The sequence below is a fragment of the Amphiura filiformis genome, chromosome 5, assembly GCF_039555335.1.
Source record: "Amphiura filiformis chromosome 5, Afil_fr2py, whole genome shotgun sequence".
NCBI classification, from domain to species: Eukaryota; Metazoa; Echinodermata; class Ophiuroidea; order Amphilepidida; family Amphiuridae; genus Amphiura; species Amphiura filiformis.
This window is the reverse complement of record NC_092632.1, coordinates 5,534,779-5,540,721: the sequence shown is the minus strand read 5'-3', so window position 1 is coordinate 5,540,721 and position 5,943 is coordinate 5,534,779.

The following is a 5,943-nucleotide window of genomic DNA, read 5'->3' as shown; positions in this document are numbered from 1 at the left end:
GGCGTTCCACCGAAAAATAAAAGGTGTCGATAGTTAGCAGACATGATTAGTTCGAAAGTGAGAGTTAGGGTAGTAGGGTATAGCGGACTTTCGGACTATCGACCGTCAGGATTAACAGATGTAGCAGATGGTGGGGGTGGGTGTGTGTGTGGGGGGGGGGCAGAGTGCCCGCTTGGAAAAATATCATGAATATGTTCAGTGACATAACAACATATTTTGTTGTTGTTAAAGACCCATTCAGTGATCCCAGCGCAAGTGTAAAAAAATTAAAATTGTTTATAAATTGCTTAAAAGTGAAGGATAAGTCATTCAAATTGTCATTTGGTATTTTTGAAATGACAAATTTGGCAAAAAACGAAGAAAACAGCAGTACTGATGAAGCTGAAGCCCCATTCAAATACATGTAGCTAATTTAGATACTGTCAGTATCTAAATTACAGATTCGTGTAAAATGTCTTATTTTGTCTTAAATACACGGCTTTCGGCTGCACCACTCGCAGGATATGTTAACACATCAATGACAATGACAAAGGTACCAAAATCTGAATATTGATGATTTTTACGATTGTCCGAATGAGCAAATCACTGAATGGGCCTATCAAGAATTCCAACAACATAACATTTCGTTGGAATGATTTAGGCCAAAAATGTCTCTCAAACACGTGCGCATTTACGTATGTGAAACCATCCTAACGCGTAGCCCTATGCACTGGGTTCCTTTACATGCCTTTTTGGCGCCCTCTACGGAGGCGCCAAAATATAGGCATGACTTTGTGATTCTTTGTGAAAAGCTTCTAATTTCACTCTTGCTAGATTGACTTCGCAATTGTTTTGCTAAAATTATGCCCAGCTCAGAAATAAAACCACAATTTGCTTGGATTTTATTTTATTATTGTTTTCTGATATGCACAGGATAAAATGGTGAGCGTATATTCTTTGTTTAAAATACAAAATTAGGATTTATAAAAACACCAAATAAATCCTGACCTTTGTATGGGTTCAACCAGTTTACCGTGTGCCTTAGAAACCCGATAGACGGTGACATTTGACCATACACTAGGATCCACAACATGCTCATCTATCATGGGAACAGTTCTTAAGCCCTAATACATTTGTAGGCCTACTTTCATCCTTTGAAAATTTGGGTACACAAACTCATACTCTGCAACTTGAGGTCAAATTTTGCACTATGATTATGTAATTGAGGTTATTGGACTATGCCATTGGGATGAGACTATTGTGGTCCATAGTGATAAGATCAATTAACGAGGACTCTACTGATGGCTTTTGTTTGCTAATTACCATAGAATCTATATAGCGGTTATTGCCAAAGTTGCAATATGGTGGCACAATTGGGCGGAAAACTGTATGCAAACAACACGGCATATTAATTATACATGTTCTACATTGTTGTATTTTAAAACACTGAAGACCAAAATTGACGTTATTGCCATGATTGGATCATGGAGGTAGTAAGCCTACTACAACTCTGGCGGAAATTCGTTGCCACGCCAGGGCCACACCAGCACGTTCTGGTGTTAAAAGCACGCAATCGAAGCTAAATATGGGATAGTTCCGTACTATTTTGTATAATAGTTGCAAATGCACATTCAGATTACACTTGCCCCTTCCCCACCCCCCACCCCCATTTTCCAATGTTGGGAGACTGTAATGTAGAAATGATGACGATTTTGTCCAAATCAACATTGCAATAGGGGAGCGGGGAAGGATGTTGGCCAATTAACGCTCAGGTGTGGCAACATTTTTCGCCAAGGTTGTAGCTATACTACCTCCATGATTGGATTAAGTAAATAACTAAATCCTGTTATCTACCCAGCAATGTTTGCTTATCATAATAATTGTAACAAACTGTAGTCAGAAAAGGCAAACAGACAGAAATTTAGAGTTTTAAATTAGAGAGTTGACAGGAAGTTGTAAGAGTTAAATTGTTATGGATATGATTGGTGTAAGAACGAAAAAGTTGAATGTCAGATCAAAGTCATCCGAGGTGAATTAAGTAATGTCAATCACAAATTGTTACAGGTCATTTGAGGTGGACTAAGTTTATATTTGGATTGTCAGAACACCTTCCCCAATCAGACACATTTCTCTTGTTTGGCTTGACTTTGCAAAGAGCGTCTAATTTCGGTCTTGCTAGATTTACTTCGCAACTGTTTTGCTTAAAAGTATGCCCAGCTTAGAAATAAAACCACAATTTGCTTGGATTTGATTTTTCTGATATGTTCGGGATAAAATGTTGTGCGTATATTCTTTGTTTAAAATACAAAATTAATGGACTTCTTTCTATGCTAATATTACATTATTGTTTTAAAGAGAAAAAAAAGTATCCAAACAGTTGGGCGCCCATTCCTTTTTTAAAGGAATTTTTATTAGTTATTTGAAATAGCGGCAACAAAAAAACACACGAAAAAAACGGAGGGGTGGGGGCTAAAAACACATCCACACATACAGATCCCACGTAGCACAGCACCTAAACAAATCTTTTTTGGCCTTTCCAGCAAACACAAAAATCGTCTTAAAACGTATTCAAAACGTTTTAATGACATTTAAATGTCGGATTATATAAAAATCATGAATACGTTTTTAAAACGTTTATTGCAAAATATTTTGGGCAAACATGTTTGCAAAATATTTGGTCAACACCTAAATAACATTCTGTTAGAATGTTTTGCATCACTTTTTCAAAAATGTTTATGAATGTTATTAAAACGTTTTTATACCGTTTATATAATCCGACATTAAAACATTTCTTGTTAAACGTTGTGATGTATTTGCTGAGTTAATTGTTGTATTATATATATATTTGTATTGTATACAGCAACAAAACATTATATTGATTTATATTGATGTTATTTTTTTGTTTTTTTACAGAATGCTGCATGTCAAGAGTAAATTATTTCCTAATTTCCTAATTTACATTATTTTAAATCTTAACTTCAAATCCATACTTGGAATTTAGTTTAGGACATGCATATTAAGAGCGGTTTATAGGAATTTGATACGTAATGTTTAGTTTCTAAACAAGTTTACGAAGTAAACAAAATGATAAAGGCAAACACAGTTCAGTGGCTAAACACAAGTTGGGGGGGGGGGTGTATGCGTGTTAACATGGTCTAGTAGTACATGTAGGGTTTATAGATTTTGGGACATGTGTAAACATTACAAATAATGTCAAAATAATAATTGTCAAAAATTCAAGGTTTGAAAAACCCACCAATTATTTTTTAAAAGATCGTACAAAACAGCTTGCGTTTGTCGTATAGAAAAAAACGAACATTCACTGTGCGATACATTTTCGTACTTTTTATATTTTACAGAAATTATGAAAAAGAACAAGATTTAATGTAAACACTGGTATTAAAGCATGTATGTTTTGAATCTGTAAATCAATTGCACACTGGGGTTATTATAATAAATGTAAAATTGAGCGTTTTAATATTGTTTTTGTTTTGTTTTCTATTGGTTTATGTCAACTGTAACTATAAATTAAAATAATGACTATTATGTCGAAATATTTTGCGCGGTATTTTTTCACCATAAAGAATGTTAAACGGCGTCACAAGATGCCTTCGGTTAACTATACGAGAAGTGTTTTTTATTTCATTTTTTTCACCTTTACAACAACAAAAAGTCAGCAAATAATGTTTTAAAATGTTTTATTGTAGGGTTATGCAAAGAGTATAAAACGTCTTGTGTACCGGTGCGGTAACGTTCCAAAAAACATTTGTGAAAACTAGATGCAAAACATTTTAAAACAGTTTATTTAATCATCTTTATTAACCAAAAGAAGCTCTATTTAACGGGCCTAATCGACCCAGATTTGCACTTAGCGGCTTTAAAAAAAGATGTGTGCACTGGCATGACTGGGCTAAGTAAAATCAGTCGTTTGTTGTCCGAGGTGGAATAATTTTGACTGAAATGTTTTTGGGTTTTTTTTAATCAGAAAATTTTCAAAATGTTTCCGAAATTGTTTGGATTTGCTTCAGGTTTATGTGAATTTTTACTAGGGTACCGGTAATTTAGCATCCTCTAGAAAAAAAATCCCGACCGTCTGTCCGCATATAGCCTTACCGCCAACTCGATCCATAGTCCAATTTTGTTTAAAAGAAAATAATACTCAGGATGAACCAAATAATTACTAGTAATTATGTGAACGCAGGTAATTAATGCGAACACTTGAGTGCTACATTGTTTTACTCGTTGTACATCAAATGGCATGTGTATATTTTGTTTACATGAGAATTGTAAATAATTCAGTAATTAAAGTTATTTTTTAATTGTTAGCAAACAGTGCAGTTGTTTGTCATTCTCTTTATCTTGTGGCCAACATCATGAACATATTGACATCTTATATGGCTCACCAGCTGATAGCACATCTCAAATAACATCTCTGAATAATCTCGGCATCATCGTAAGGACGGACCATTTGATATCAAGGGGACTGGGTAGTTGGGGTTGTAACAAAAACTATTTCGCACCTCGGTGTAGCAAAATAAATAAATAAATAACTAAATAAAAGAAGCACCTCAATGATCGTAAAGTTCTCATATTTTCAACAATTTGTTTTTGGATTTGTGAAACAAATTTTGTCCATATTTTTACCCGGTATTTTTACCATTTTAAAGTTTTGTAGGACCGAAAAATTATTTCTAAAAACATTATTTCCAGCTTTCTTGGTGGGAGGGGGGCAAATAACAATTTGTTTGGGAAAGACAAAACAAATTCATCAATATGACCTGGTATTATAGGTGGGATATGTTGGCATACATATATTATACGGTTTTTTATTTTAATAAAAATTGCCTTTAAAAGGGAAAGCCAGAAGAAGATGTCAAGATTGTAATTAGTTTGGGTCACCGTGAAAGACATTTTTAGGATCACGCTTACATCCACGTTACATGACATTCCACCAAACCATCAATGATGAAAACATGCACACTGAAACAGCAAAAAAAACACCATTTAATAACTCCTATAAGGCCCTTCACGATTGATTTGAGTCTACTGCTTCCCTCCCGCCTCCAAAATTGAGAATTGCAAAATATTTAATTATTTGGTTTTTATTTTACATTTTCTCTGTTAAATGATATTTTAATGACATTAATTTGCTACTCTCTTACTTTGATCATCTTAACTATCATGACTATGATGATGCTGAACAAACAAATAACACCCCTGCATTATATTAATGTATAAAATCAACCAGAATTGCAATATAATTAAATCCGCAGTGCCAAAATGTACCGGATATTGGGCTATGATCACTTGTTTCAAAATAAAGAAAATAATAAGTAATTAATAATTAAATGTTACTTCGTGCCTGTTTTGGCGGGAACATTGAGCGCGTCTTGTATTTGCTTGCGGTTAAATTGGATTGATAAACAAGTATGATTGAAGTGCATGTGTTAGGTACTTTGCCCGTTCAAAGTCCCGTTTTAAAATGCAATGTCCATAGTCGTAGATTCTAAAATCAGAATTGTTCAGTATTGAAGTGCCAATATAATTATGACATTATGATATGTTGCATTCAATAATATAAGCCTACCTACGTACACTTTACTTTTACTGTCACTAATATAATTATATAAACTTTTTCTTCACAATTTTATACTATATAGTATTTTGATGTAATAAATATCAGTATAATTTCGAGTTCAACTGAATGCTTTCATCATGATTAATAACATGCTTTTATTTATCAAAAATCGACTATGGCATAGTCTAATACACAGCCCTCTCACCATTGAGGTGTGACCTCTACAAACAGTGTATGTTCGAGGTATAGGTCATTTCTTAGTTAACGTCACTGTGTGAAAGATAACCGGCCAATATTTATTTTACCCTCTGATCTTCTAGGAAATATAGTTTTGTAACATGTCCTAAATTTTTAGCTAATTTTGATATTTGGAAATATTCGCACTT